The sequence below is a fragment of the Protobothrops mucrosquamatus genome, unplaced genomic scaffold, assembly GCF_001527695.2.
Source record: "Protobothrops mucrosquamatus isolate PMUCROS unplaced genomic scaffold, P.Mucros_1.0 scaffold_13, whole genome shotgun sequence".
Taxonomy (NCBI): Eukaryota; Metazoa; Chordata; class Lepidosauria; order Squamata; family Viperidae; genus Protobothrops; species Protobothrops mucrosquamatus.
In genome coordinates this window covers 81,187-89,624 of record NW_015386089.1, presented here as the reverse complement: position 1 = coordinate 89,624, position 8,438 = coordinate 81,187, and the positions used below count along the sequence as shown (strand labels likewise).

The following is an 8,438-nucleotide window of genomic DNA, read 5'->3' as shown; positions in this document are numbered from 1 at the left end:
TTTTTTGAGCTTTTTATTCTTTTTATTTCACTGTCTTTCTTTAAGTTTAATTTGCATTAGTTTTTACTATTGTAATGAAAACCCTTAATTAAAAAAAATACATACCAAGACTGTAAAATGGGGGAGGAAAGACCCTTCAGTCCCAAACAGCTGGATTCCTGGAGTAGAGCTGGCAACAGGATCCTGCTTCATTAGAGCAGAGGTGTCAGTACAGGCCCAGCCTTTCCCTCCTCAGCCTCATTCCCATTTATGAACCAGTTCTTTCATTGCATTTTCTTGCTCTGTAAGGTCAGAAGGCGATCTTCCTCTGTATCTCATTCAGGTGGAAGCATCCTGAAAGGCCAAAGAAGTGAATCCTTCTAGCAATTGAACCCAATTTATGAAATATCTTGTTCCATAAAGTGCAATTGCTCCCCTGCTCTGCTTTTTATCAGATGATGCTTGTTCTGTTTCAGGAAAAGAGGCATTGAGACGAAGCAACGAGTTCCAACAGTTCTCCTTTATTGCAAAACCAACAGAACAGATTTTAAAATGGTGCGGCCCCCTTTTATAGCCCCCCTGCACAATACCTTGCTGACCAATCATTGCAAAGGCTGGGAGCAGCCTTTCTTGTCCTGGGCATCCACATGGTCTGCCCGGGCCAATCGCTGCAGCCTGTGCCTATCGGCCCAGGACATAACACCCCTCCCCCCTTGGCTAAAATAATAAGGCACACTTATTATTTTAAATACTCCAATACTCCATTAGATTGCTTACATTGCATCTACAGTCTTGCTACCGCCATGCTCCCCACTCCCCTTGAGCTGCATTACTTAACCCAGACTACTAGGCCTGCCCATGAACTGACAAGGACTGTACATAGTCTTGTAAGTATTTGGGAGGACCTCTGGCCCGCCCCAAAGACCCAGGGGACCCACCCAGCTGCTGACTGGCTGGATCTGCTAAATCCAAGCCAGGGTTCCTTGGGGGGGTGGAATTCCCCAAGTCCAGTGGTGGGGTGGAATTCCCCAAGTCCACAATGGACTCCTCTTGGGAGCACTGTCCCTCGAGCCCTAGACCAGCAGCTGGAGTGGCCTGAGTGCCAGAGGCCGGAGCTGCCTCCATGGTGAACCCCCTTTCTGTGGACTCCCTGTTTGGAGCAATAGCTGAAGCCTGGGGATGTTGGAGAGACTGTGGTCCACAATCGTAATTGTGGTCCTCCTTCCCCCCGAGAGCCGAGCCAGGAGCGAAAGAGTTGCTGGGAAGCCTCCAGCGCAGTTGGTCAATGTGACGTCGGATCACATGACCATCGTCCAAGGCCACTTCGTATGACAGCGGCCCAGAGACCTTGCATACCACTGCTGTGACCCAGAGATGTCCTGGTCCATAGTTCCTTGCCCAGACCGGATCGCCCACCTGTAGTCTCCTAGGTGCCTGCGGCTGTGACACCTGTGAAGCCACCCGGTCTGGGTGCAATCTGTCCAGTTTAGTAATAAGTCTGCGACCCCAGCTCTTTCCAGTAGCTGTGCAAGGTGTGGTGCATCTAGTACAGGCATACAAGAGCCTCAAGGATGCAACAGATGGTTGTTGAGCACAAGTTCAACCACAGAGGAATCCCTCCTACTTAGTGACCATAAGTGGAGACTATGATCCAAGACTTGGCCACCAAGATCTCTTGCATTCAATTCAGTAATTGACCAGATATGTGATTGATTGAATGAGGCAAAGGAGAATTTTAAAAGTTGTAACCTATTCTGATTTTACATCTGAAGTATAGGATATGTCAACATTTAAACAATATTATTTTTGTACTCTGTGTTTATCCTTCCATTTTGTATATTTGCAAGCCGTACAATGGAAACATAAATGCTCCTATCAGTTGGCAGTTTCATGTATTTTTAAGTATATTTTATACTTTTTTTTAAAATTGTTCTTAGAGTTCAGATGATGAATCTAACATACTGTTGCAAAACTCATAAAATCTGAGGGTTACAAAAATGGTCTCCTGAAAATAGGTTAGATTTCAGTTTCTTGCCTCCCTGGTTTAGAAAGCAAACAACTTGTGATTCTGACTGATCAGGGTTTAGATGGGAAACCGGTTTCCAGACAATGGGTACAGTAGTTCCAGAAGCTGTTTGGTCTGGACAGAGTCATCCAAAAGCAGAAAGGAATAAAAGGTTGCATTGATTCTTGTATTTCATATACATTCCCAATATAATATTTGGGGCACAGGGTGAGTGCAGTATTCTCGGAAGCGTATCCTAAAGAAATAGGGGAGGAGAGCAGAATAGGTTAAGTACATGACAAAGATTTCATTGTTTTAAAAAGATGACAACTTTGGAGCAATGGATTTTGATTCAACAAGTACATTCCAAAATGTGCTTTTGTATTGCACCTACTGCTTGCAAATAATCCCCTTTTGGAGCCAGTGCAAGGAGCAACATAAATATAAAAGAAGACTCTCAGGTCAAAATGCTCAATATTGTGAGGGAATGACAAAAGTTTCCATGGGTAGGACAACTGCTGGGACCTAAATATATAAAGATATTGGAAAAGTGTTTGCTTTTTCATGATTTTGCATTATTGGGGATTTATTTGTTTAATTAGATTTATATCCAATTTTTTCTCCAAAAGCTTCAGGTTGCATGCATAGCGTTCCCTTCTGTTATTGCCCCCCCTACAACAATCTTGTAAGTAGTTTGGGCTGTTTTAGAGTGTTAATAGTTGGGACAAATGTCAGCTCCCATGGCTCAGAAAAGGAACTCCAAATCTCCTGATTCTTAACTCAGTGCTTTAATTATCCCATAGTGGACGTCACATTTCATCCAAGTTCTATTGATGAGCAAAGTTCATTAATCTGGGAATATAATATTCTGTACAAATTTGGAACGTACATTACATTTTCTATGTCATCCTGGCGGTGGTTGGCATATTTGGGAAATAAATCCACCCCATCCTCTTCGTGTTGGAGGCACTATTTAAGGCGTTTCCGGGTTGAAAGGATCAGCTGGTGACATCACCGTTGCTCAGAAGAGCATAAGGGCTCCTTTCATGTCCCCATCAAGGAGCTGGAGCGAATGACGGGAGCTCACCCGCCACGCAGCAGCACTCAGGGTCTCGAATGCTGCCTTGCTAATCTCCAACCATGTGAGCCACCACACTCCAATTAATCCACCAAAGCAGAAGTAATTTGATGTGTTCTTTTGTGATCTGGCCTGGAAACAGGCTTTTATTGTTCAGCACATCCTGTCCAGAAAATCTTGAACCACTTCTGGTTCAGAGGTTTTTTTTCTAGAAATTGTCAAACTGTCCCTGGAATGGCATGGTCAGAAATGGAATTTGACATGGTTGGGGAGGGGGGAATGGGAACATTCCAGAGTTCTCTAGAATGTTACGTTCCCAAAGTGAGAAATCTTGCACTTTTTATTTATTTGGATTTTTTATCCCACCTTTTTTATTGCTTATAAATAAGGCAGTGAATATACCTAATACTACTTCCTCTTCCTATTTTCCCCACAGCAACAACCCAGTGGTGGGATTCAGCCAGTTCGTACCACTTCGGCAGAACCAGTAGCTAATTTTTTGTTGCCCAGGCCCAGAATGGACTTCCGGAAGCGGCATCCACACAGAGAACCGGTTGTTCACATGTTTGAATCCCACCACTGCAACAACCCTTTGAGATTGTGAGAGAGTGACTGTCCCAAAGTCATCCAGCTGTTTTTTCAGACCCAAAGTGGGACTAGAACTCACAGCTTAAAGTTCTTAGGCCAGCACCTTAACCACTAGCCCAAACTGGCTCATCACAACCCTGTTATCTAGGTAGCCTCCATCACTGCATTTTTCTATTTCTTCCTCCAATTTATTTTCAAAACAAGAATGGCCCAAAGCAAAATACAGAAGGCTCAGAGTTGCCTACACAAAGATATTACTACCCCCTAATAATAAGGGATTTCTATCAAGGTTTTGTAAAATTAAATAATACATTCTACTTTTTCTTTCATTCCTAGAATGAACGAAGTAGACGCTACTTACCAAAACAACATCCCTTTGCTAGACTTGGCAACTATCTTAGCACATTTAATGTCATCTGCAATATTGTCATCGAGGAATTCTGTGGAGGAAGAGAAGGAAAGCTTTAATGAAATCAAAGTTCCTCCCATGATAAAATTGGGATTTTAAGTAGGGAACAATCCACTGGAATGCCAATAGTTCTTCTCTGCTGACTTTGTGCTTTCCAGTGATAGTGGAATCTCCCAGGCTTAGATCTAGAATTTCATGGCAGTTTCCAGTACACTCATTCAAGGAGATCTCAGTTGTAATCTGCTTCTCTGTGTCAATGAGAGCCAGTCTGCAATTTTAATCACTATCCCACACAGGCTCTCCTATTTTTATGTATTAGGGATGTCCAAAATGTACTAACCTAGGAATGGGATCTTTGGGAGAACACTTTAGATTGCTTTAAAATAAAATACAAAATACAAATAGTAGGACCCCGTGGGGAAGGAAAAGGAAAAAAGAAGTGAGGGGGAGAAGGTGAAAAGAAAAGAAAGAGCATTCCGACTTCCTCTGTGGCAGTAGAATAAAGCTTTAATATCAAACCTCCACTTTTTACTTTTCCAAAGTAGTAGAAATAGCCATTTCTATAACAAATCAATCTAAATCAGTAAATCCCAAGACCAAAGTTTCATTTTTTTCCACCCCAAGCACAAAATCCAGGAGCAGTTTTCATGTGGAAACCAAGGCACGTATGTTCTTTTCTTTAGTCAAAACAGTCAATTTAGCCATCTCTGCCAACTCCATCAACTTCTGTAGCCATTCATCCATAGTGGGAATTGAATTGAAATGTCCTTCCATTTTGTGCAGACAATAGTTTTGCTGCCGTTGTCATATATAAGACCAAAGTTCATTTTTTTTCTAAGTCTTTTTCCATTATGCCCAGAAGAAAAAATTCTGGTTTCATCTTTATCTTTACTTTAAGAATTTTCTGTATTAAGATGTGAATCCTACTCCAATATTTCTTTGCTTTATCGCATGTCCACCATAAGCGATAAAAGATCCCTTCTTTATATTTACATTTCCAACATTCATTTGAAATACCTTTACATATTCTAGATAACTTATCTGGTGTTAAATACCAGCAGTATATCATCTTATACAATTTTTTTTAAAGTTATAATTCAATATAAATTTTAAGCTTTTTGTCCACATGTTCTCCCATTGTTCCAGCATCACGTTATATCCAAAATTCCTTGCCCACTGAATCATACAATGTTTTACGTGTTCATTTTCCAAATTCAATTTCAATAACATTTTATAAATCTTAAGAATAATATGTTCATCACTACCACATCAACCTGGGAATGGGAACTTTGGGAGAACACCTTAGATTGTTGTGTACAGATCATTATATAGCTTAATAAAAAAAAAGGTTTGAAGGGTGTAGGGCTTTATTTTCAGGGTAATTTTTACTTCAATTCATTTTGTAAAGAAATTGCTGGGGTACAAAGAAGTCACTCACCCTCACAATCTATTCGGCAAATGTTCTGGCTGTTATGTCTCCCGTCTGTGCACCATATTAGGCCACTCAGGTGAAATAAACCATAGTATGGTTGTCCTTCGGTATACACATAATGTTCAGTGTTGAACCCGCTGCTAAATAGGATCAAACATAACCCTGGGAGGAAATCATAGCAATTAAACACAAATAATTGATTAACTGTCAAAGGGAAACTTTGAGGTAGGAGTGTTTGTGACAATCAAAACCCACCCCTTTTTAATGTCTCATGTGCATGACACATTTGTGTGTATGTGTGTGTGTGTGTGTGTGTGTATGTGTGTGGATCTGATTGCATAGTTATGGATGGCCCTCTCCCTCCGCCCCAGAGATGAGTTTGCTTAACTTGCATACTCATAGTACTTAACTTTCAACCTTAATATGAATGTTCTTTTTAAAAGCTAGACATTAAAGAAAAAAGAAATTTCCTCCAGAATCAAATTGAAAGGAAATAGAGTTAGATGACCATCATACTGGACTTAAGTTAAAGCTCCCGACCGGGAAAGAAGTGATGCACTCAAAGCAGAAAACTTACAGTGACCTAGGCCAATATGATAGTAATTATCCATTCCATTTTTTTCCAATTCTTTATACATTTCACACTTGGAGAATATTTTGGCTTTACTTGCTTGAGCGAACAGGCAAAGGAAGGCAAACCACAGACCTTCCATTGCTGCAGAGGTCTGCAAAATGATCTGACATGCAAAGTTTTTATAGTCTTACTTTGTTTGTTTTAGTTGGGGGCTGCCTCTTCTCTTTACGAATGTTATTTTTATGAAGGTCAGATAAAAGTTTAGATCATGATGTTCCTGCAGTCACAGGTTGGCATTCCTAAAGATCTTGGATAGCTGCATGCCTCAAATAAAAATAGTAATGTTAATATCACTTCAACACAGAGGAAGGATATAAATATTTGGCTTAAGTAATAATTATCCAAATAGAGAAATTAAAATCAGACCTCATAGCTAAACCTCTGTAGAAGCCTTCATGAAGGCATGGGTGTGCTTGATGGGCCCTTGTGCTCACATTGCTTGCTTCCACATTTGATGCATTTATTGAGGGAAAATGATTTACACAATCCAAGCATTTCCATGCAGGAATTGTAATGGAAGAAAAAGTTTCTGAAAGCAAAGAATGGCCTACCACAGTGATGGCAAACCTTTTAGAGATCCAGTGCCCAAACTGCAACCCAAAACCCACTTATTTATCACCGGGTGCCGGGTGGGCATGGCCGCGGTGGTCATGGCAGACTGGGTGGGTGGGGCCAGGGCGACCGGGGCCAGTCCCTCGCCATCTCTGGGGTATGGCACGTGTGCCCACAGAGAGGGCTCTGAGTGCCGCCTCTGGCACGCGTGCCATAGGTTCGCCACCACTGGCCTACCGTAATACATAAAGCAAAAAAGCTAATAATGACCAACTCCAATTAGTTAACCACTTTGGGGTCATACTTAAGGAAATAGAATATCCAAGATTGGCCAGCATATTCAGACTGCCTAAAAATGGAGCTGTCAGTCAGAAGCATATGGCATAGTCATGGGGTATATCCATCCGTGAGTAAGGAAGGGATGTAATCAAATACTTCTTAAGACCAAGAGATCATGAATGAAAAAATAAAAATAAAATACAGGTATTCCTCAACTTATGATTACAGGGGCAAATCTGGAGGTCTGGGAAAATTGACAGCTGGCACTTAAATGCCTGCATCTTTGTTTTTTGTTTTTTTAAAAAAACCTTTTTTAAAAAATGCATGTATATTTGCAGATGTACATTATACCATTCCAACCATAACACTAGCTGGTTTCTTACGCAGCTTCTCATGCTTTGAGATATTGAGACCTTTGTTTTTCAAGATATATTTTTGAATGTTCTCAGCAAGAACAGAAGACTCCAAACCACGACAATTCAATTTCTTAAGCAAAATAACATGGGTGTGCTTGATGATTGTAGAAGATGACAAATAGACCAAAGGTCTTCTTTCAAGAATCTGCTTTCATCATAACCTACAATGTATCTGTGGGATGGAGCACGGCTTGTCCTCTTTAAATAGCAACAAAATACACTGATTACATGAGGTCTTTAAACTTCATCCAAAGATGATTTTGTTCTGGATTGAACAGTGGGCAGAAGAAAAATTTACAATGAGAGCAAGGCCAAATGTACAGGTTGCAGTCTGGTTGAAAAGGACTGAATGTAGTTAACACTTAGTAGCAGAAGTGGTGGGCAATTTCATTTGCCAATTTAGATGGGAACCAACCTCAATGCTTTCAGAACAAATAAAGGACTAAAAATGCAGCTATTCTTTACCTTATCTTCCTCCCCATGCTAACTTTGAGTAGAAATTAGGAACAGTAAGCTCAAAATGTGCAAATTATGTAACTTGATTTTACAATTAAACTTTGTCAATTGGTGAAAGGGTAAGCTCCAATACTATCATCATGATTGAAAGATGCAGCTCACGGATATACAGTACAAATGATTTGTGTATTGAAAAATACGTTTTCAGTTCGTAAGCCAAATAAAACTCCTGCTAAAATATAATTTACAATCATGTGCACACTTACTCAGAAGTAATCTGATGAACTCAGATAAATTTGTTTCTGTCTTGTTACCCAGATTTGCATGGCGTTCTTATGCAGAGGCCATGCTAATCTTCTCCGTGTGGTTCTCATTTTGGTATGCATGCCGCTGAAGTGAGCAATATATAATGAAAAACGGGGAGCAAAACAATGACCTAAGTATTTCACCGTTTTTGCTATTTGCTCATGAGAATGTATGTTTTTCACTTTGGGGGAAAAAAACCCCGATTTGATGGGAAGTATTTGCAGTATTTGCTACAGTAGCATCAAAGGGAGCTGACAAAAATCAGAACATTATGAAACTAATGTTAATTCTCCTATTCCTGTTA

General features: G+C 40.4%; 1 pseudogene; it reads right to left on the bottom strand.

Annotated features, from left to right (window-relative positions):
- Positions 1-8,118: 8,118 nt before the first annotated feature.
- Positions 8,119-8,231, bottom strand: LOC114923448 (annotated as a pseudogene).
- Between the last annotated feature and the right edge of the window lie 207 nt (positions 8,232-8,438).